Source organism: Oncorhynchus keta, unplaced genomic scaffold (genome assembly GCF_023373465.1).
Source record: "Oncorhynchus keta strain PuntledgeMale-10-30-2019 unplaced genomic scaffold, Oket_V2 Un_contig_11289_pilon_pilon, whole genome shotgun sequence".
In the NCBI taxonomy this organism is placed as follows: Eukaryota; Metazoa; Chordata; class Actinopteri; order Salmoniformes; family Salmonidae; genus Oncorhynchus; species Oncorhynchus keta.
The window spans coordinates 1-21376 of NW_026277413.1; the positions used below are offsets into that span (position 1 = coordinate 1).

Here is a 21376-nt window from a genome sequence, read left to right on the forward strand (position 1 = left end):
TTATTATCAAAAATTCTTATTTACAATATATACAAATTTAATATACACATATCATTTTAATCAACATAATACACAAACCATGTTAATCAACACAATACTTGACATTGGCAGGCAAACAATTCACCCCCTATCAAATCAAAAATAGAGAAATTCAAATACCAAAACTCAAATTATACTACCATTGCATACAATACTTTGCTAAACCACATTGCACAAGAAGAGAGTTTTAAAGCACCTTCTTATCAAATAGAAACTAAGACATTCTCAAAACAATTCTTTCAAATTTGTACTGATATCTCCAAGAATGTTACACATCAAAACCCATACACCAAACCACCATCCTCCCCCACAGCAATAAATCCACAATCCTTCATAAACACCCTCTCAAAATCCTCCTGCTTTGACCTATACATCAATCCTACATCCTTCCTTACCAAACCTTCAAACACCTTCCACACTGTCACCCTCTTTCCCTCAAACCTTGCCAAGTTCCTCCTTATATATACTGCATACCTTGCATGTGACAGCAAAAATTCAATAATACAATATTCACCCCCTTCACATGCTGACCCACTCCAAACAATACCAAACACCTCCAATCAACCCCGCCTATTAACTCTTCTCCCCAGTACCTTTCTAACATATCCCTCAACCTCACATAGAACCCAGCTACATCAACACAGTCAAACATCATGTGCATCAGATTTTCATCTTTATCTGTGCATACATCACACACACGAGACACTGACCTGTCTACCTGATGTAACACCACCTTGGTAAAAACACGGTTGTGCCTCAACATAAAATCAAAATGGGTACATTCAATACTATTGAGCCTCACTACCATGTTTTCCCACAACCTCTCAACTTCCATCCCTGGAAAAACTTGCCTCCACACTTTCTCCGATGCAGGCGCCCTGACCTTCCTGGTAATAAGCGCCCAGTATAAGGCCCTCACCTGGGTAGAGGATAATGCTTGCATATTCTCCCCACATTTCACCTGCATCTCAGGCAAGGTCTCTAAGACTCCATTACTCAGATGATTGTCCAACAGCCTCACCCACTCCCCTGGAACACACTCCTTTATCCTATCATACATTCTCAACACCATCCCTTTCCTGACATCCTCATCTACACCCCAGACAGTATCTACGATCGCCTGCTCAGGCAGGAACCCTGGCACCACCTCATACCTAAAGTCCCTCAGTCTTATCATACCCGCCTTCATTATTACCTTACTCTCCAGCATATTTCCCTCTGATTTCAGCATTGGGTTCAGAAAAACTGGTATATTCAAAATCACCCCAATAGAGTCACACTCATAACTTACCTGCGGTAAGAACTCCGCCCATGCCCTGAACACCTCCTGATAAAACTCAGGCACCTCTGCATACATGCTGGGCTTGAAACACATTAACAACCCATAATCTCCACAACCTCCACTCTTATGCAACCAATGCCTGAAAAACTCCTTCCACCCCTGACCCTCCTCCCCATACAAAAACCGTTGAACTCTCTTCACCCTCATGGCTTTTAACTTCACCTCCAGATCTATTAATCTCAAACCACCCCTATCATAATCTGCTATCATTACATCATGAGCAATCTTCACCCCCTTCCCACCCCACAGGAAATCAGACACTAAATTATTAATTCCCTTCAGAACCCATACAGGCATGTCCATAACCCCTAAGGTATACACACATTTTGACATTAACAATGCATTCACCACAACCACTTTCCCCCTCAATTTTAATTTCCTTTGTTTCCAGTAATTCAGAGTCGTCTTTATTTTATTAATCACCCCTGTCCAAGTTAAGTCCCTCGCCTCCCGCTCATCTACCCCAATATTCACACCCAAAATTTTCACGTGCCCCTTAACAGTCTTAAAGGGAATGTTACATGTAGACATAACAGTATCATCAGTACATAACATTTGAGACTTTTCAACATTCACCTTAGCCCCAGAAGCTCTTCCATACACATCAAAACACTTCATCAGACAATTCACACTCTCTCCATCCCGCAAAGTACAGGTGGTGTCGTCAGCATAATGATGCAGTACACTGACGCCTCCCCCCGGGAGGTCCACTCCATTCACTCCTCCATTCTGCTTTACAAACGCCGCTAAAGGCTCTACTGAGATGCTGTATAGCAGTGCAGACAATGGACAACCCTGCCTAACAGACCTGCCCAGGGGAAAAGGATCAGTTAGCACACCATTACATTTCACGACACTGCATGCTGACCCATACAATAGCTTCACCCATCCTTTAAGACGAGGCCCGAACCCAAATCTTGCCAAGGCCTCTAACAGGAACCGATGCTCCACCCGATCAAAGGCTTTATTCAGATCTAGGCAGAGCACCGCCCCACCCACCTCCCCCATCTGCTTCACCACATCCCGGATAGTGCAGAGGGTGTCCACTACATCCCGCCCCGGAACTCCATAGGCCTGAGTAGGTGCTATGATGCTTCCCATCACCTTATTCAACCTATTAGCCATTATCTTAGCAAGCACCTTATTGTCGGAGTTCAAAAGAGTTATTGGTCTGTAGTTCTCTAATTTCAGTCTGCTCCCCTTCCCTTTGTATAACACAGTCAACACACCCATAGCTAAAGATTCAGGGACTACCCTCTTCTCCTCCATACACACATACACACGCAGCATTAGTGGGGCCAGTATGTCACTAAACTCACGGTAAAACTCTGCAGTAAGACCATCTGAACCCGGGCTCTTATTCAAGTTCAGTCCCAATATGGCTGCTTTAACCTCTGCCAATGTGAAATCAGCATCACACATCTCTACATCCTCAGTCGACACCCTAGCCTCCACTGCTTCTAGTACTCTTCTCATACACACTTCATCTACCCCACCCGACGTAAATAATCCCTTATAAAAAGAATGCACTGTATTCAAAATTCCTTCCAGATCTGTCACCCTCTCACCCCTCTCATTTAACAGCTCAGTTAGAAAACTCTTTTCCTGCTTCCTCCTTTCTAACCCCAGGAAAAAAGCAGTATTTTCTCTCCCCTCCACCACATACTGTGCTCTACTCCTCACCACTGCCCCCATACACCTGTGCCTCTCTACGACCCTCAACTCCTCCCTCACCCTCAGGTACTCTGTCACATCATAGCCTGGGCAGTTTTCTACCTTTTCTAACTCCAATAACAGGCGAGATTTAAGAATCTCCTCCTCCCTCCTCCTTATCACATTTGCCCGTCTTGCACTAGATATTGCCAGCCGCTTAAACTCCCCTTTTAATCCTTCCCACCACACACTCACATCAGACTCAAATAGAGGATCTGACACGGCGTCATTCACACACTCTTTCACTGCAGCCCTAAACCCCTCATCCTTCAACATACTTGCATTAAGACACCACAAACCACCCCCCCTCCCCTCCCCTGATGCACCCAGCCTGAAAAGCAGAGCATCATGGTCACTAAAAAATGTGTGTGAATACTTTACCCCCACAACCAAGTGCTCAATCTCTCTATTAGCGAGACACAAATCTATACGTGACTGCTTTAGCTCACCCCTCACCACTTGTCTTCGAGAGAACACCCGCTTATCTGGATTCCTCTCCCTCCATATATCCACCCAATCCTCATCCCGCATTAGCCTTAATAGCGCTCCCCGAGATGAGTCAGAGCTAAAATGTGCGCTACTTGAGGCATCTAGCCTATCCATCCATACATTAAAATCCCCAACAAGCAAACAGTTCTTCCCACATAATCCTCCCATAGACATAAACATAACCCTCCTCTCAATTTCATTATTAGGAGCATAGACATTGTACAACGAGTACTCCACATCTTGATAAGTGAAACCCACTCCCACCATTCGACCCACAGTGTCAGCACATAACAAATTTAAATTAGACACAACATCATGTTTTACCAAAATAGCTACCCCACATGCCCGCACCGTACCATTACTCACGTACATTAGTCCATTCCATCTCTGCCTACATTTTCCATATACAGCTCAGTCCAATGGGTCTCCTGAAGACATAATATATCCGCAGAGAAGGCTTCCAACACCAGCTCTAGCTTTTCTTTGCTACGAAGTCCATTGGTGTTAATAGATACAACTCTCAACATTATAACTATAAAGAGAGGATGAATCAAGTCCATCATGATTGATCTTTTATCTTCTTTTTCCTCCTGGTTATCATGTTCTTTTTACTATCCCTCCGCAGAGATTGTATGTTCTCCCTCTCTTCCTCCATCAGCTCTTCTTCAGACTCTTTACGTTTGCGAGAGTCATCTCTTGCAGTATCCACCTCTCTAGAGGAGCCCCCCTCTCCACGAGGATCTTCAATAGGCTTAACATTCTGAATAGTCCCGTCAGGTTGTACTTCCTCCATTATAGGCTCTGTGCATGGGTCCTTGCCACACTCAGCTTTCTGTAAATCCATCTGAGCTCTTCCACATCTCGCATCTTCTCCCACCACACCCTCTGATGAATTTAACCATTCTACGGCACTGTCCATACTTGATCCCAGCACCGTCACCCCCATCTCTGCAGACTTGCTACGATTTCTCACCCCTTCATGTATCCCACTGATCCCCTCCATATCATTCTCCTCTCCCAGCTCACTTTCCTCCACACTCTCTTCCTCATCTACTGAGCTTCTCTCATTCATTATCTCAAACTCTTCACCCACCCTTTCACCACATATACAGTTAAATGATTCACATTCCTCACATCTCCTTCTTCTCTCATGACACTCCCGTGCATAATGCCCCTGCTCCATACATTTGTAACACCTAAATTCAGGGCAATCACGTACTACATGACCAGGCTGAATACAAAGCCTACACACTTTCACCTGCCTGTCATGTATAACCCTGAAATATTCAGCCCCCTCCAAAGTCTCAAACTTCGTCGAATATGGCAACGATTGGACATTGCTTGTAAATCGTACCTTACAGAAACGCGTACCGTCTGCAATTTCCGTTCCAGGCCACATTCTCCTCTTGATTGTAGACACTGCTGTGACTCCCCATCCAGCCAATTTATTTATTATCTCCTCATCCGAGATATATGTCGGTAAATTCAGAAAGGACACCACCAGTTCATCATGTGACAAATCCTTCGCCATTACACATGAGTCTTTAATTTTAAATCCATCCATAAGTCTCTCCGTCCCTTTTGCATGACTCATTGTTATCTCATATTTATTCTTCGTTTTAAAACGACACCCCACCACCAAACCGCATACCTCCTTGATCCCCCGTAGAAGCTCCATCATCGTTATCTTGTCCTCCCCAATGATCTCCACCGCCACTGTTAACCTTCTTTCAAACACCCGGGGAACAGCCCGTTGCTCAGCCATCTTTTCTCCTGCAGCACCTCTGTCAGTCTTCATTTCCCCTTTCGAATTCTTCCCAGTAGTCGAAGCCATATCGTCCACTCTTCGGTCCGAATCAGAAACCACCGCCACTGTTAAACTTCTTTCAAACACCCGGGGAACAGCCCGTTGCTCAGCCATCTTTTCTCCTGCAGCACCTCTGTCAGTCTTCATTTCCCCTTTCGAATTCTTCCCAGTAGTCGAAGCCATATCGTCCACTCTTCGGTCCGAATCAGAAACCAATCTCCTACTCACATTCATGCTTCTTTACAAGTCCGTTTGGTCTTTCAAACTTCCTTTAAGGAAATGAAAAAGCCTTTCCCCTAACAGCGCAAGCTGCTAGGGGAAAATTCTTCAATAAGAATTGTTTAACAAAAATCACCAACCAAAAAACAAAAAGATTTACTTCAAAACAGCAAACAATGTATTTCTCCAACTCAACAACCAACTCCCTCCAAACACTTCCTCAATCCCAAAAAATGGGCGTGGTCAGGCCGGTGTGGTCGTAAGCGAGAAATTATCTCTTGGTGCACTATATAAAGTCAAAGTGAGTGTGATTAACAGCTGTTGCATTTTCACCATGTAGATAAGTATCTTTGTGTCAGTCAAAAAGTGGAAGAAATTGCATATACTGCAGCCATAATTTGTAGCACAGATTGTTGGATGAAATACAAACTAATCTTGCTTACTTATTTCAAAGCGAGGGCACATATTTCCGCCTTGTGGGAAGAAACGGACAAAGAGTTGACAAAAAGCTTACAACACCTGGTATTCCCAGGCGGTCTCCCATCCAAGTACTAACCAGGCCCGACCCTGCTTAGCTTCTGAGATCAGACGAGATCAGGCGTACTCAGGCCGGTGTGGTCGTAAGCGAGAAATTATCTCTTGGTGCACTATATAAAGTCAAAGTGAGTGTGATTAACAGCTGTTGCATTTTCACCATGTAGATAAGTATCTTTGTGTCAGTCAAAAAGTGGAAGAAATTGCATATACTGCAGCCATAATTTGTAGCACAGATTGTTGGATGAAATACAAACTAATCTTGCTTACTTATTTCAAAGCGAGGGCACATATTTCCGCCTTGTGGGAAGAAACGGACAAAGAGTTGACAAAAGCTTACAACACCTGGTATTCCCAGGCGGTCTCCCATCCAAGTACTAACCAGGCCCGACCCTGCTTAGCTTCTGAGATCAGACGAGATCAGGCGTACTCAGGCCGGTGTGGTCGTAAGCGAGAAATTATCTCTTGGTGCACTATATAAAGTCAAAGTGAGTGTGATTAACAGCTGTTGCATTTTCACCATGTAGATAAGTATCTTTGTGTCACTCAAAAAGTGGAAGAAATTGCATATACTGCAGCCATAATTTGTAGCACAGATTGTTGGATGAAATACAAACTAATCTTGCTTACTTATTTCAAAGCGAGGGCACATATTTCCGCCTTGTGGGAAGAAACGGACAAAGAGTTGACAAAAAGCTTACAACACCTGGTATTCCCAGGCGGTCTCCCATCCAAGTTACCAGGCCCGACCCTGCTTAGCTTCTGAGATCAATCTCCAAAAACAATACAAACAATTCTATAAATACAATATATACATATAAAGTCAAAATGAGTGTGATTAACAGCTGTTGCATTTTCACATGTAGAAAGTATCTTTGTTTCATTCAAAAGTGGAAGAAATTGCATATACTGCAGCCATAATTTGTAGCACAGATTGTTGGATGAAATACAAACTAATCTTGCTTACTTATTTCAAAGCGAGGGCACATATTTCCGCCTTGTGGGAAGAAACGGACAAAGAGTTGACAAAAGCTTACAACACCTGGTATTCCCAGGCGGTCTCCCATCCAAGTACTAACCAGGCCTCGACCCTGTTTAGCTTCTGAGATCACCGAGATCATGCTACTCAGGCCGGTTTGGTCGTTTTTTATTTCAAGTTTGGCAACACCTTCATAATCAATGTTTTTAAAATCTCAAAAAATTGTTGACATTTTTTTCCCCAAACTGATTGGGCAAAAGAACATTCCCTTGCGAAACAATTGTGCCTGGGACAGTATCTCTTGGTGCACTCAAAGTGAGTGTGATTAACATTTATTTAGGGTCAAAGTGAGTGATGTTAACAGCTGTTGCATTTTCACCATGTAGATAAGTATCTTTGTGTCAGTCAAAAAGTGGAAGAAATTGCATATACTGCAGCCATAATTTGTAGCACAGATTGTTGGATGAAATACAAACTAATTGCTTACTTATTTCAAAGCGAGGGCACATATTTCCGCCTTGTGGGAAGAAACGGACAAAGAGTTGACAAAAAGCTTACAACACCTGGTTTCCCAGGCGGTATTCCTTTTACTTTGCAGACAGACGGGTTTTCCTTGCCCAGGCGGTCTCTTGGGATAATTTCATTACAAGCATTTTCACATAATCCAGGCCAGACCCTGATTAGCTTCATTTGAGATCAGACGAGAAATCATGGCGTAGAACTCAGGCCGGTGTGAAGTCGGAAATGAGAAATCCCTTCCACCACCTGGTATTCCCAGGCTGGTCCATTGGTGCACTATATCCCCCCAAAATCAACTAGGCCGGTGTGATTAAAGAAATTATCTCTTGGTGCACTATATAAAGTCAAAGTGAGTGTGATTAACAGCTGTTGCATTTTCACCATGTAGATAAGTATCTTTGTGTCAGTCAAAAGTGGAAGAAATTGCATATACTGCAGCCATAATTTGTAGCACAGATTGTTGGATGAAATACAAACTAATCTTGCTTACTTATTTCAAAGCGAGGGCACATATTTCCGCCTTGTGGGAAGAAACGGACAAAGAGTTGACAAAAGCTTACAACACCTGGTATTCCCAGGCGGTCTCCCATCCAAGTACTAACCAGGCCCGACCCTGCTTAGCTTCTGAGATCAGACGAGATCAGGCGTACTCAGGCCGGTGTGGTCGTAAGCGAGAAATTATCTCTTGGTGCACTATATAAAGTCAAAGTGAGTGTGATTAACAGCTGTTGCATTTTCACCATGTAGATAAGTATCTTTGTGTCAGTCAAAAAGTGGAAGAAATTGCATATACTGCAGCCATAATTTGTAGCACAGATTGTTGGATGAAATACAAACTAATCTTGCTTACTTATTTCAAAGCGAGGGCACATATTTCCGCCTTGTGGGAAGAAACGGACAAAGAGTTGACAAAAAGCTTACAACACCTGGTATTCCCAGGCGGTCTCCCATCCAAGTACTAACCAGGCCCGACCCTGCTTAGCTTCTGAGATCAGACGAGATCAGGCGTACTCAGGCCGGTGTGGTCGTAAGCGAGAAACTATCTCTATAAAGGTGCACTATATAAAGTCAAAGTGAGTGTGATTAACAGCTGTTGCATTTTCACCATGTAGATAAGTATCTTTGTGTCAGTCAAAAAGTGGAAGAAATTGCATATACTGCAGCCATAATTTGTAGCACAGATTGTTGGATGAAATACAAACTAATCTTGCTTACTTATTTCAAAGCGAGGGCACATATTTCCGCCTTGTGGGAAGAAACGGACAAAGAGTTGACAAAAGCTTACAACACCTGGTATTCCCAGGCGGTCTCCCATCCAAGTACTAACCAGGCCCGACCCTGCTTAGCTTCTGAGATCAGACGAGATCAGGCGTACTCAGGCCGGTGTGGTCGTAAGCGAGAAATTATCTCTTGGTGCACTATATAAAGTCAAAGTGAGTGTGATTAACAGCTGTTGCATTTTCACCATGTAGATAAGTATCTTTGTGTCAGTCAAAAAGTGGAAGAAATTGCATATACTGCAGCCATAATTTGTAGCACAGATTGTTGGATGAAATACAAACTAATCTTGCTTACTTATTTCAAAGCGAGGGCACATATTTCCGCCTTGTGGGAAGAAACGGACAAAGAGTTGACAAAAAGCTTACAACACCTGGTATTCCCAGGCGGTCTCCCATCCAAGTACTAACCAGGCCCGACCCTGCTTAGCTTCTGAGATCAGACGAGATCAGGCGTACTCAGGCCGGTGTGGTCGTAAGCGAGAAATTATCTCTTGGTGCACTATATAAAGTCAAAGTGAGTGTGATTAACAGCTGTTGCATTTTCACCATGTAGATAAGTATCTTTGTGTCAGTCAAAAAGTGGAAGAAATTGCATATTTTGCAGCCATAATTTTTAGCACAGATTGTTGGATGAAATACAAACTAATCTTGCTTACTTATTTCAAAGCGAGGGCACATATTTCCGCCTTGTGGGAAGAAACGGACAAAGAGTTGACAAAAGCCAAAACACCTGGTATTCCCAGGCGGTCTCCCATCCAAGTACTAACCAGGCCCGACCCTGCTTAGCTTCTGAGATCAGACGAGATCAACGTACTCTCCAAAAACAATACAAAAATTATCTATAAATGCACTATATAAAGTCAAAGTGAGTGTGATTAAAGCTGTTGCATTTAAAATATCTACAAAGGCTTAGTTTACATTCCAAATGTACCTAGTAATACACTTATATCTGTTATACACACATTTACAATGACGGGTAAATCCCTTTCCGGTCAAAAAGTGAAGAAATTGCATATACAGCCATAATTTGTAGCACAGATTGTTGGATGAAATACAAACTAATCTTGCTTACTTATTTCAAATCTGAGGCCTCACATATTTGGTCTTGTGGGAAGAAACGGACAAAAGAGTTGAAAGTGAGTGTTTTAAAGCTTTACAACACCTTCACCATTCCCAGGTATTTCTCCCATCTCAAAAAAGTACTAACCAGGCCCATATACTGCTTAGCTTCTAATCAGACGAGATTGGCGTACTCACAAACGGTGTGGTCGTAAGCGAGAAATTATCTTTGGTGCACTATATAAAGTCAAAGTGAGTGTGATTAACAGCTGTTGCATTTTCACCATGTAGATAAGTATCTTTGTGTCAGTCAAAAGGTGGAAGAAATTGCATATACTGCACTGGACAATTTTCTATTAATTTTGCGTATAGCAATCTGTGAGTTGATTACATTTTCTTTTACTTTGCAGACAGGGTTTTCCTTCATTCAAAAGTGGAAGAAATGCATATACTGCAGCCATAATTTAGCACAGATTGTTGGCATAATTTGTAGCACAGATTGTTGGATGAAATACAAACTAATCTTGCTTACTTATTTCAAAGCGAGGGCACATATTTCCGCCTTGTGGGAAGAAACGGACAAAGAGTTGACAAAAGCTTACAACACCTGGTATTCCCAGGCGGTCTCCCATCCAAGTACTAACCAGGCCCGACCCTGCTTAGCTTCTGAGATCAGACGAGATCAGGCGTACTCAGGCCGGTGTGGTCGTAAGCGAGAAATTATCTCTTGGTGCACTATATAAAGTCAAAGTGAGTGTGATTAACAGCTGTTGCATTTTCACCATGTAGATAAGTATCTTTGTGTCACTCAAAAAGTGGAAGAAATTGCATATACTGCAGCCATAATTTGTAGCACAGATTGTTGGATGAAATACAAACTAATCTTGCTTACTTATTTCAAAGCGAGGGCACATATTTCCGCCTTGTGGGAAGAAACGGACAAAGAGTTGACAAAAGCTTACAACACCTGGTATTCCCAGGCGGTCTCCCATCCAAGTACTAACCAGGCCCGACCCTGCTTAGCTTCTGAGATCAGACGAGATCAGGCGTACTCAGGCCGGTGTGGTCGTAAGCGAGAAATTATCTCTTGGTGCACTATATAAAGTCAAAGTGAGTGTGATTAACAGCTGTTGCATTTTCACCATGTAGATAAGTATCTTTGTGTCAGTCAAAAAGTGGAAGAAATTGCATATACTGCAGCCATAATTTGTAGCACAGATTGTTGGATGAAATACAAACTAATCTTGCTTACTTATTTCAAAGCGAGGGCACATATTTCCGCCTTGTGGGAAGAAACGGACAAAGAGTTGACAAAAGCTTACAACACCTGGTATTCCCAGGCGGTCTCCCATCCAAGTACTAACCAGGCCCGACCCTGCTTAGCTTCTGAGATCAGACGAGATCAGGCGTACTCAGGCCGGTGTGGTCGTAAGCGAGAAATTATCTCTTGGTGCACTATATAAAGTCAAAGTGAGTGTGATTAACAGCTGTTGCATTTTCACCATGTAGATAAGTATCTTTGTGTCAGTCAAAAAGTGGAAGAAATTGCATATACTGCAGCCATAATTTGTAGCACAGATTGTTGGATGAAATACAAACTAATCTTGCTTACTTATTTCAAAGCGAGGGCACATATTTCCGCCTTGTGGGAAGAAACGGACAAAGAGTTGACAAAAAGCTTACAACACCTGGTATTCCCAGGCGGTCTCCCATCCAAGTACTAACCAGGCCCGACCCTGCTTAGCTTCTGAGATCAGACGAGATCAGGCGTACTCAGGCCGGTGTGGTCGTAAGCGAGAAATTATCTCTTGGTGCACTATATAAAGTCAAAGTGAGTGTGATTAACAGCTGTTGCATTTTCACCATGTAGATAAGTATCTTTGTGTCAGTCAAAAAGTGGAAGAAATTGCATATACTGCAGCCATAATTTGTAGCACAGATTGTTGGATGAAATACAAACTAATCTTGCTTACTTATTTCAAAGCGAGGGCACATATTTCCGCCTTGTGGGAAGAAACGGACAAAGAGTTGACAAAAAGCTTACAACACCTGGTATTCCCAGGCGGTCTCCCATCCAAGTACTAACCAGGCCCGACCCTGCTTAGCTTCTGAGATCAGACGAGATCAGGCGTACTCAGGCCGGTGTGGTCGTAAGCGAGAAATTATCTCTTGGTGCACTATATAAAGTCAAAGTGAGTGTGATTAACAGCTGTTGCATTTTCACCATGTAGATAAGTATCTTTGTGTCAGTCAAAAAGTGGAAGAAATTGCATATACTGCAGCCAAAATTTTTTATTTTGTTCATATCAAATACAATTACAAATTTAGTGCATAACGTTGACATAACATGGATATTTCAAACAGTATGTACCATAACAATATCAGGACAAAAGTTGAAAAAAGTGCTGTTCACAGAACCTGGTATTATTCCCATTCGAGTTAACATGCCCTAAGTATCTCCAAAAACAATACAAACCCTTCTATAAATACAAATATGAGATATGCCAAAATGCACTCTGGATAAACCTCAGTGTATATAAAATATCTACAAAGGCTTAGTTTACATTCCAAATGTACCTATGTAATACACTTATATGAGTGTTATACACAGCATTTACAATGCGGGTAAATCCCTTTCCATCTCTGTTTTACTGATGCAATGCCCCCTTATCTATTTGTGTATTCTTTTCCAAACTTCCTGTTTTATAAATTGCAATACTGCAGCCATCGGTGACCACAGATTGTTGGTGTCATTAACTGCACCACATCTGGCCTCCCAAAGTTTGGTCTTGATAAGGGACACCAGAGTCACTAATGCTAATAATTGCACCCTTTGTTTTTTTATTTCAAGTTTGGCAACACCTTCATAATCAATGTTTTTAAAATCTCAAACCAGTTGACTTTTTCCCCAAACTGATTGGGCAAAAGAACATTCCCATAAAACATGTGGAATTGTTTCATTGCGAAACAATTGTGCCTGGGACAAAATTTATTTGGTCAAATTATGATCGTATAAAGTTAAAGCTGTTGCATCTTTAAAACAAGCCATGTAGATAAGTATCTTTGTGTCCGTATCAAAAAGTGGTAAGAAATTGCACAATTTCCATTAATTTTAGCACAGATTGTTGGATGAAATTTTCTTTTACAAACTAATCTTGCCCATTACTTATTTTCTTAAAAGCGGATAATTTCAGCTTTTGGCTTACTATTTCCCGCCTTGTGGGAAGAAAACAAAGAGTTGACAAAAGCTTTTGGTATTGCAGACAGCCAGAATTTGATTAAAATGTGACATTTGTGTACAGAATCGACAAAAGTACAACAAATGTTTGAGTAGAACCCTGCTCTAGCTTCTGAGATCAGACGAGATCAGGCGTACCAGCCGGTGTGGCTAAGGAGAAATTATCTCTTGGTGCACTATATAAAGTCAAAGTGAGTGTGATTAACAGCTGTTGCATTTTCACCATGTAGATAAGTATCTTTGTGTCAGTCAAAAAGTGGAAGAAATTGCATATACTGCAGCCATAATTTGTAGCACAGATTGTTGGATGAAATACAAACTAATCTTGCTTACTTATTTCAAAGCGAGGGCACATATTTCCGCCTTGTGGGAAGAAACGGACAAAGAGTTGACAAAAAGCTTACAACACCTGGTATTCCCAGGCGGTCTCCCATCCAAGTACTAACCAGGCCCGACCCTGCTTAGCTTCTGAGATCAGACGAGATCAGGCGTACTCAGGCCGGTGTGGTCGTAAGCGAGAAATTATCTCTTGGTGCACTATATAAAGTCAAAGTGAGTGTGATTAACAGCTGTTGCATTTTCACCATGTAGATAAGTATCTTTGTGTCAGTCAAAAAGTGGAAGAAATTGCATATACTGCAGCCATAATTTGTAGCACAGATTGTTGGATGAAATACAAACTAATCTTGCTTACTTATTTCAAAGCGAGGGCACATATTTCCGCCTTGTGGGAAGAAACGGACAAAGAGTTGACAAAAGCTTACAACACCTGGTATTCCCAGGCGGTCTCCCATCCAAGTACTAACCAGGCCCGACCCTGCTTAGCTTCTGAGATCAGACGAGATCAGGCGTACTCAGGCCGGTGTGGTCGTAAGCGAGAAATTATCTCTTGGTGCACTATATAAAGTCAAAGTGAGTGTGATTAACAGCTGTTGCATTTTCACCATGTAGATAAGTATCTTTGTGTCAGTCAAAAAGTGGAAGAAATTGCATATACTGCAGCCATAATTTGTAGCACAGATTGTTGGATGAAATACAAACTAATCTTGCTTACTTATTTCAAAGCGAGGGCACATATTTCCGCCTTGTGGGAAGAAACGGACAAAGAGTTGACAAAAGCTTACAACACCTGGTATTCCCAGGCGGTCTCCCATCCAAGTACTAACCAGGCCCGACCCTGCTTAGCTTCTGAGATCAGACGAGATCAGGCGTACTCAGGCCGGTGTGGTCGTAAGCGAGAAACTATCTCTTGGTGCACTATATAAAGTCAAAGTGAGTGTGATTAACAGCTGTTGCATTTTCACCATGTAGATAAGTATCTTTGTGTCAGTCAAAAAGTGGAAGAAATTGCATATACTGCAGCCATAATTTGTAGCACAGATTGTTGGATGAAATACAAACTAATCTTGCTTACTTATTTCAAAGCGAGGGCACATATTTCCGCCTTGTGGGAAGAAACGGACAAAGAGTTGACAAAAGCTTACAACACCTGGTATTCCCAGGCGGTCTCCCATCCAAGTACTAACCAGGCCCGACCCTGCTTAGCTTCTGAGATCAGACGAGATCAGGCGTACTCAGGCCGGTGTGGTCGTAAGCGAGAAATTATCTCTTGGTGCACTATATAAAGTCAAAGTGAGTGTGATTAACAGCTGTTGCATTTTCACCATGTAGATAAGTATCTTTGTGTCAGTCAAAAAGTGGAAGAAATTGCATATACTGCAGCCATAATTTGTAGCACAGATTGTTGGATGAAATACAAACTAATCTTGCTTACTTATTTCAAAGCGAGGGCACATATTTCCGCCTTGTGGGAAGAAACGGACAAAGAGTTGACAAAAGCTTACAACACCTGGTATTCCCAGGCGGTCTCCCATCCAAGTACTAACCAGGCCCGACCCTGCTTAGCTTCTGAGATCAGACGAGATCAGGCGTACTCAGGCCGGTGTGGTCGTAAGCGAGAAACTATCTCTTGGTGCACTATATAATCACTAATAAAGTCAAAGTGAGTGTGATTAACAGCTGTTGCATTTTCACCATGTAGATAAGTATCTTTGTGTCAGTCAAAAAGTGGAAGAAATTGCATATACTGCAGCCATAATTTGTAGCACAGATTGTTGGATGAAATACAAACTAATCTTGCTTACTTATTTCAAAGCGAGGGCACATATTTCCGCCTTGTGGGAAGAAACGGACAAAGAGTTGACAAAAAGCTTACAACACCTGGTATTCCCAGGCGGTCTCCCATCCAAGTACTAACCAGGCCCGACCCTGCTTAGCTTCTGAGATCAGACGAGATCAGGCGTACTCAGGCCGGTGTGGTCGTAAGCGAGAAATTATCTCTTGGTGCACTATATAAAGTCAAAGTGAGTGTGATTAACAGCTGTTGCATTTTCACCATGTAGATAAGTATCTTTGTGTCAGTCAAAAAGTGGAAGAAATTGCATATACTGCAGCCATAATTTGTAGCACAGATTGTTGGATGAAATACAAACTAATCTTGCTTACTTATTTCAAAGCGAGGGCACATATTTCCGCCTTGTGGGAAGAAACGGACAAAGAGTTGACAAAAGCTTACAACACCTGGTATTCCCAGGCGGTCTCCCATCCAAGTACTAACCAGGCCCGACCCTGCTTAGCTTCTGAGATCAGACGAGATCAGGCGTACTCAGGCCGGTGTGGTCGTAAGCGAGAAATTATCTCTTGGTGCACTATATAAAGTCAAAGTGAGTGTGATTAACAGCTGTTGCATTTTCACCATGTAGATAAGTATCTTTGTGTCAGTCAAAAAGTGGAAGAAATTGCATATACTGCAGCCATAATTTGTAGCACAGATTGTTGGATGAAATACAAACTAATCTTGCTTACTTATTTCAAAGCGAGGGCACATATTTCCGCCTTGTGGGAAGAAACGGACAAAGAGTTGACAAAAAGCTTACAACACCTGGTATTCCCAGGCGGTCTCCCATCCAAGTACTAACCAGGCCCGACCCTGCTTAGCTTCTGAGATCAGACGAGATCAGGCGTACTCAGGCCGGTGTGGTCGTAAGCGAGAAATTATCTCTTGGTGCACTATATAAAGTCAAAGTGAGTGTGATTAACAGCTGTTGCATTTTCACCATGTAGATAAGTATCTTTGTGTCAGTCAAAAAGTGGAAGAAATTGCATATACTGCAGCCATAATTTGTAGCACAGATTGTTGGATGAAATACAAACTAATCTTGCTTACTTATTTCAAAGCGAGGGCACATATTTCCGCCTTGTGGGAAGAAACGGACAAAGAGTTGACAAAAAGCTTACAACACCTGGTATTCCCAGGCGGTCTCCCATCCAAGTACTAACCAGGCCCGACCCTGCTTAGCTTCTGAGATCAGACGAGATCAGGCGTACTCAGGCCGGTGTGGTCGTAAGCGAGAAATTATCTCTTGGTGCACTATATAAAGTCAAAGTGAGTGTGATTAACAGCTGTTGCATTTTCACCATGTAGATAGTATCTTTGTGTCACTCAAAAAGTGGAAGAAATTGCATATTTTTTTTTTTTTTTTTTTTTTGGAAAAATAATTTTTATTTTCAGTTTCATATTCAAATACAATTACAAATTTAGTGCATAACGTTGTACATAACATGGATACTTACAAACAGTATCAAAAAGTACCATAACAATATCAGAATACCAAAACTCCTTAAAAAAAAAAAAAGTGCTGTTCAGCAGAACCTGACCAGTATTATTGGCCTATATTCGAGATTAACATGCCTCTAACAATCTCCAAAAACAATACAAACAATTCTATAAATACAAATATATACATATGCCAAAATGCACTCTGGATAAACCTCAGTGTATATAAAATATCTACAAAGGCTTAGTTTACATTCCAAATGTACCTATGTAATACACTTATATCGGTTATACACACATTTACAATGACGGGTAAATCCCTTTCCATCTCTGTTTTACTGATGCAATGCCCCCCTTATCTATTTCGAATTGTATTCTTTTCCAAACTTCCTGTTTTATAAATTGAACCAATCCCGTCGGTGACCACTTGAGGGTGTCATTAACTGCACCACATCTGGCCTCCCAAAGTTTGGTCTTGATAAGGGACACCAGAGTCACTAATGCTAATAATTGCACCCTTTCCACATTTTTTATTTCAAGTTTGGCAACACCTTCATAATCAATGTTTTTAAAATCTCAAAAAATTGTTGACTTTTTCCCCAAACTGATTGGGCAAAAGAACATTCCCATAAAACATGTGGAATTGTTTCGATTGCGAAACAATTGTGCCTGGGACAAAATTTATTTAGGGTCAAATTATGATCGTATAAAGTTGAACGGACCGGAAGACGTCTGTGTAAAACAAGCCAATTAAAATCTTTCAGTCTGTTATCTAACCCTTTTAATTGTGTCCGTATCCAGGTGGAAGGCGATATTGGTAACCTGTCTCTTGACGACAATTTTCTATTAAGTATAGCAATCTGTGGTTGATTACATTCTTTTACTTTGACAGACACCTGGTATTCCCAGGCCATTCCCATTTTCCAAGTACTAACCAGGCCCGATCCCTGCTTAGCTGAATCTGAGATCAGACGAGATCAGGCGTACTCAGGCCGGTGTGGTAGAACAAGCATCTAGCTTGAGAGGAATATATCCCTTGGTGCACTATATAAAGTCAAAGTGAGTGTGATTAACAGCTGTTGCATTTTCACCATGTAGATAAGTATCTTTGTGTCAGTCAAAAAGTGGAAGAAATTGCATATACTGCAGCCATAATTTGTAGCACAGATTGTTGGATGAAATACAAACTAATCTTGCTTACTTATTTCAAAGCGATCTGAGATCAGACGAGATCAGGCGTACTCAGGCCGGTGTGGTCGTAAGCGAGAAATTATCTCTTGGTGCACTATATAAAGTCAAAGTGAGTGTGATTAACAGCTGTTGCATTTTCACCATGTAGATAAGTATCTTTGTGTCAGTCAAAAAGTGGAAGAAATTGCATATACTGCAGCCATAATTTGTAGCACAGATTGTTGGATGAAATACAAACTAATCTTGCTTACTTATTTCAAAGCGAGGGCACATATTTCCGCCTTGTGGGAAGAAACGGACAAAGAGTTGACAAAAAGCTTACAACACCTGGTATTCCCAGGCGGTCTCCCATCCAAGTACTAACCAGGCCCGACCCTGCTTAGCTTCTGAGATCAGACGAGATCAGCGTACTCAGGCCGGTGTGGTCGTAAGCGAGAAATTATCTCTTGGTGCACTATATAAAGTCAAAGTGAGTGTGATTAACAGCTGTTGCATTTTCACCATGTAGATAAGTATCTTTGTGTCAGTCAAAAAGTGGAAGAAATTGCATATACTGCAGCCATAATTTGTAGCACAGATTGTTGGATGAAATACAAACTAATCTTGCTTACTTATTTCAAAGCGAGGGCACATATTTCCGCCTTGTGGGAAGAAACGGACAAAGAGTTGACAAAAGCTTACAACACCTGGTATTCCCAGGCGGTCTCCCATCCAAGTACTAACCAGGCCCGACCCTGCTTAGCTTCTGAGATCAGACGAGATCAGGCGTACTCAGGCCGGTGTGGTCGTAAGCGAGAAATTATCTCTTGGTGCACTATATAAAGTCAAAGTGAGTGTGATTAACAGCTGTTGCATTTTCACCATGTAGATAAGTATCTTTGTGTCAGTCAAAAAGTGGAAGAAATTGCATATACTGCAGCCATAATTTGTAGCACAGATTGTTGGATGAAATACAAACTAATCTTGCTTACTTATTTCAAAGCGAGGGCACATATTTCCGCCTTGTGGGAAGAAACGGACAAAGAGTTGACAAAAAGCTTACAACACCTGGTATTCCCAGGCGGTCTCCCATCCAAGTACTAACCAGGCCCGACCCTGCTTAGCTTCTGAGATCAGACGAGATCAGGCGTACTCAGGCCGGTGTGGTCGTAAGCGAGAAACTATCTCTTGGTGCACTATATAAAGTCAAAGTGAGTGTGATTAACAGCTGTTGCATTTTCACCATGTAGATAAGTATCTTTGTGTCAGTCAAAAAGTGGAAGAAATTGCATATACTGCAGCCATAATTTGTAGCACAGATTGTTGGATGAAATACAAACTAATCTTGCTTACTTATTTCAAAGCGAGGGCACATATTTCCGCCTTGTGGGAAGAAACGGACAAAGAGTTGACAAAAAGCTTACAACACCTGGTATTCCCAGGCGGTCTCCCATCCAAGTACTAACCAGGCCCGACCCTGCTTAGCTTCTGAGATCAGACGAGATCAGGCGTACTCAGGCCGGTGTGGTCGTAAGCGAGAAACTATCTCTTGGTGCACTATATAAAGTCAAAGTGAGTGTGATTAACAGCTGTTGCATTTTCACCATGTAGATAAGTATCTTTGTGTCAGTCAAAAAGTGGAAGAAATTGCATATACTGCAGCCATAATTTGTAGCACAGATTGTTGGATGAAATACAAACTAATCTTGCTTACTTATTTCAAAGCGAGGGCACATATTTCCGCCTTGTGGGAAGAAACGGACAAAGAGTTGACAAAAAGCTTACAACACCTGGTATTCCCAGGCGGTCTCCCATCCAAGTACTAACCAGGCCCGACCCTGCTTAGCTTCTGAGATCAGACGAGATCAGGCGTACTCAGGCCGGTGTGGTCGTAAGCGAGAAACTATCTCTTGGTGCACTATATAAAGTCAAAGTCAAAGTGAGTGTGATTAACAGCTGTTGCATTTTCACCATGTAGATAAGTATCTTTGTGTCAGTCAAAAAGTGGAAGAAATTGCATATACTGCAGCCATAATTTGTAGCACAGATTGTTGGATGAAATACAAACTAATCTTGCTTACTTATTTCAAAGCGAGGGCACATATTTCCGCCTTGTGGGAAGAAACGGACAAAGAGTTGACAAAAGCTTACAACACCTGGTATTCCCAGGCGGTCTCCCATCCAAGTACTAACCAGGCCCGACCCTGCTTAGCTTCTGAGATCAGACGAGATCAGGCGTACTCAGGCCGGTGTGGTCGTAAGCGAGAAACTATCTCTTGGTGCACTATATAAAGTCAAAGTGAGTGTGATTAACAGCTGTTGCATTTTCACCATGTAGATAAGTATCTTTGTGTCAGTCAAAAAGTGGAAGAAATTGCATATACTGCAGCCATAATTTGTAGCACAGATTGTTGGATGAAATACAAACTCTCTTGCTTACTTATTTCAAAGCGAGGGCACATATTTCCGCCTTGTGGGAAGAAACGGACAAAGAGTTGACAAAAGCTTACAACACCTGGTATTCCCAGGCGGTCTCCCATCCAAGTACTAACCAGGCCCGACCCTGCTTAGCTTCTGAGATCAGACGAGATCAGGCGTACTCAGGCCGGTGTGGTCGTAAGCGAGAAACTATCTCTTGGTGCACTATATAAAGTCAAAGTGAGTGTGATTAACAGCTGTTGCATTTTCACCATGTAGATAAGTATCTTTGTGTCAGTCAAAAAGTGGAAGAAATTGCATATACTGCAGCCATAATTTGTAGCACAGATTGTTGGATGAAATACAAACTAATCTTGCTTACTTATTTCAAAGCGAGGGCACATATTTCCGCCTTGTGGGAAGAAACGGACAAAGAGTTGACAAAAGCTTACAACACCTGGTATTCCCAGGCGGTCTCCCATCCAAGTACTAACCAGGCCCGACCCTGCTTAGCTTCTGAGATCAGACGAGATCAGGCGTACTCAGGCCGGTGTGGTCGTAAGCGAGAAACTATCTCTTGGTGCACTATATAAAGTCAAAGTGAGTGTGATTAACAGCTGTTGCATTTTCACCATGTAGATAAGTATCTTTGTGTCAGTCAAAAAGTGGAAGAAATTGCATATACTGCAGCCATAATTTGTAGCACAGATTGTTGGATGAAATACAAACTAATCTTGCTTACTTATTTCAAAGCGAGGGCACATATTTCCGCCTTGTGGGAAGAAACGGACAAAGAGTTGACAAAAAGCTTACAACACCTGGTATTCCCAGGCGGTCTCCCATCCAAGTACTAACCAGGCCCGACCCTGCTTAGCTTCTGAGATCAGACGAGATCAGGCGTACTCAGGCCGGTGTGGTCGTAAGCGAGAAACTATCTCTTGGTGCACTATATAA

At 42.1% G+C, this 21376-nt stretch overlaps 29 non-coding genes across 29 annotated transcripts; all 29 read right to left on the reverse strand.

Moving 5' to 3' along the window:
• Window positions 1-6116: 6116 nt before the first annotated feature.
• LOC127917323 (5S ribosomal RNA) lies at window positions 6117-6235 on the reverse strand. The gene has a single exon (XR_008097123.1). It is a non-coding gene; the product is annotated as a 5S ribosomal RNA (ribosomal RNA).
• A 241-nt stretch (window positions 6236-6476) lies between these two features.
• Window positions 6477-6595, reverse strand: LOC127917342 (5S ribosomal RNA). The gene has a single exon (XR_008097146.1). It is a non-coding gene; the product is annotated as a 5S ribosomal RNA (ribosomal RNA).
• Window positions 6596-8194: 1599 nt separating this feature from the next.
• On the reverse strand, window positions 8195-8313 carry LOC127917352 (5S ribosomal RNA). The gene has a single exon (XR_008097158.1). It is a non-coding gene; the product is annotated as a 5S ribosomal RNA (ribosomal RNA).
• Window positions 8314-8555: 242 nt separating this feature from the next.
• LOC127917363 (5S ribosomal RNA) lies at window positions 8556-8674 on the reverse strand. Its single transcript, XR_008097169.1, has one exon. It is a non-coding gene; the product is annotated as a 5S ribosomal RNA (ribosomal RNA).
• Window positions 8675-8919: 245 nt separating this feature from the next.
• LOC127917375 (5S ribosomal RNA) lies at window positions 8920-9038 on the reverse strand. Its single transcript, XR_008097180.1, has one exon. It is a non-coding gene; the product is annotated as a 5S ribosomal RNA (ribosomal RNA).
• A 242-nt stretch (window positions 9039-9280) lies between these two features.
• On the reverse strand, window positions 9281-9399 carry LOC127917330 (5S ribosomal RNA). The gene has a single exon (XR_008097130.1). It is a non-coding gene; the product is annotated as a 5S ribosomal RNA (ribosomal RNA).
• Window positions 9400-10575: 1176 nt separating this feature from the next.
• LOC127917335 (5S ribosomal RNA) lies at window positions 10576-10694 on the reverse strand. Its single transcript, XR_008097135.1, has one exon. It is a non-coding gene; the product is annotated as a 5S ribosomal RNA (ribosomal RNA).
• Window positions 10695-10935: 241 nt separating this feature from the next.
• LOC127917336 (5S ribosomal RNA) lies at window positions 10936-11054 on the reverse strand. Its single transcript, XR_008097136.1, has one exon. It is a non-coding gene; the product is annotated as a 5S ribosomal RNA (ribosomal RNA).
• A 241-nt stretch (window positions 11055-11295) lies between these two features.
• LOC127917337 (5S ribosomal RNA) lies at window positions 11296-11414 on the reverse strand. The gene has a single exon (XR_008097137.1). It is a non-coding gene; the product is annotated as a 5S ribosomal RNA (ribosomal RNA).
• Window positions 11415-11656: 242 nt separating this feature from the next.
• Window positions 11657-11775, reverse strand: LOC127917338 (5S ribosomal RNA). The gene has a single exon (XR_008097138.1). It is a non-coding gene; the product is annotated as a 5S ribosomal RNA (ribosomal RNA).
• Window positions 11776-12017: 242 nt separating this feature from the next.
• On the reverse strand, window positions 12018-12136 carry LOC127917339 (5S ribosomal RNA). Its single transcript, XR_008097140.1, has one exon. It is a non-coding gene; the product is annotated as a 5S ribosomal RNA (ribosomal RNA).
• Window positions 12137-13615: 1479 nt separating this feature from the next.
• LOC127917340 (5S ribosomal RNA) lies at window positions 13616-13734 on the reverse strand. The gene has a single exon (XR_008097141.1). It is a non-coding gene; the product is annotated as a 5S ribosomal RNA (ribosomal RNA).
• A 241-nt stretch (window positions 13735-13975) lies between these two features.
• On the reverse strand, window positions 13976-14094 carry LOC127917341 (5S ribosomal RNA). Its single transcript, XR_008097142.1, has one exon. It is a non-coding gene; the product is annotated as a 5S ribosomal RNA (ribosomal RNA).
• A 241-nt stretch (window positions 14095-14335) lies between these two features.
• LOC118382617 (5S ribosomal RNA) lies at window positions 14336-14454 on the reverse strand. Its single transcript, XR_008097143.1, has one exon. It is a non-coding gene; the product is annotated as a 5S ribosomal RNA (ribosomal RNA).
• Window positions 14455-14695: 241 nt separating this feature from the next.
• On the reverse strand, window positions 14696-14814 carry LOC118382611 (5S ribosomal RNA). Its single transcript, XR_008097144.1, has one exon. It is a non-coding gene; the product is annotated as a 5S ribosomal RNA (ribosomal RNA).
• Window positions 14815-15055: 241 nt separating this feature from the next.
• On the reverse strand, window positions 15056-15174 carry LOC127917343 (5S ribosomal RNA). Its single transcript, XR_008097147.1, has one exon. It is a non-coding gene; the product is annotated as a 5S ribosomal RNA (ribosomal RNA).
• Window positions 15175-15426: 252 nt separating this feature from the next.
• Window positions 15427-15545, reverse strand: LOC118382615 (5S ribosomal RNA). The gene has a single exon (XR_008097148.1). It is a non-coding gene; the product is annotated as a 5S ribosomal RNA (ribosomal RNA).
• A 241-nt stretch (window positions 15546-15786) lies between these two features.
• On the reverse strand, window positions 15787-15905 carry LOC127917344 (5S ribosomal RNA). The gene has a single exon (XR_008097149.1). It is a non-coding gene; the product is annotated as a 5S ribosomal RNA (ribosomal RNA).
• Window positions 15906-16147: 242 nt separating this feature from the next.
• On the reverse strand, window positions 16148-16266 carry LOC127917345 (5S ribosomal RNA). Its single transcript, XR_008097150.1, has one exon. It is a non-coding gene; the product is annotated as a 5S ribosomal RNA (ribosomal RNA).
• A 242-nt stretch (window positions 16267-16508) lies between these two features.
• LOC127917346 (5S ribosomal RNA) lies at window positions 16509-16627 on the reverse strand. Its single transcript, XR_008097152.1, has one exon. It is a non-coding gene; the product is annotated as a 5S ribosomal RNA (ribosomal RNA).
• A 1713-nt stretch (window positions 16628-18340) lies between these two features.
• LOC127917332 (5S ribosomal RNA) lies at window positions 18341-18458 on the reverse strand. Its single transcript, XR_008097132.1, has one exon. It is a non-coding gene; the product is annotated as a 5S ribosomal RNA (ribosomal RNA).
• Window positions 18459-18699: 241 nt separating this feature from the next.
• LOC127917347 (5S ribosomal RNA) lies at window positions 18700-18818 on the reverse strand. The gene has a single exon (XR_008097153.1). It is a non-coding gene; the product is annotated as a 5S ribosomal RNA (ribosomal RNA).
• Window positions 18819-19060: 242 nt separating this feature from the next.
• On the reverse strand, window positions 19061-19179 carry LOC127917348 (5S ribosomal RNA). The gene has a single exon (XR_008097154.1). It is a non-coding gene; the product is annotated as a 5S ribosomal RNA (ribosomal RNA).
• Window positions 19180-19421: 242 nt separating this feature from the next.
• Window positions 19422-19540, reverse strand: LOC127917349 (5S ribosomal RNA). The gene has a single exon (XR_008097155.1). It is a non-coding gene; the product is annotated as a 5S ribosomal RNA (ribosomal RNA).
• Window positions 19541-19782: 242 nt separating this feature from the next.
• LOC127917350 (5S ribosomal RNA) lies at window positions 19783-19901 on the reverse strand. The gene has a single exon (XR_008097156.1). It is a non-coding gene; the product is annotated as a 5S ribosomal RNA (ribosomal RNA).
• A 247-nt stretch (window positions 19902-20148) lies between these two features.
• On the reverse strand, window positions 20149-20267 carry LOC127917351 (5S ribosomal RNA). Its single transcript, XR_008097157.1, has one exon. It is a non-coding gene; the product is annotated as a 5S ribosomal RNA (ribosomal RNA).
• Window positions 20268-20507: 240 nt separating this feature from the next.
• LOC127917353 (5S ribosomal RNA) lies at window positions 20508-20626 on the reverse strand. The gene has a single exon (XR_008097159.1). It is a non-coding gene; the product is annotated as a 5S ribosomal RNA (ribosomal RNA).
• A 241-nt stretch (window positions 20627-20867) lies between these two features.
• LOC127917354 (5S ribosomal RNA) lies at window positions 20868-20986 on the reverse strand. Its single transcript, XR_008097160.1, has one exon. It is a non-coding gene; the product is annotated as a 5S ribosomal RNA (ribosomal RNA).
• Window positions 20987-21228: 242 nt separating this feature from the next.
• Window positions 21229-21347, reverse strand: LOC127917355 (5S ribosomal RNA). Its single transcript, XR_008097161.1, has one exon. It is a non-coding gene; the product is annotated as a 5S ribosomal RNA (ribosomal RNA).
• Between the last annotated feature and the right edge of the window lie 29 nt (window positions 21348-21376).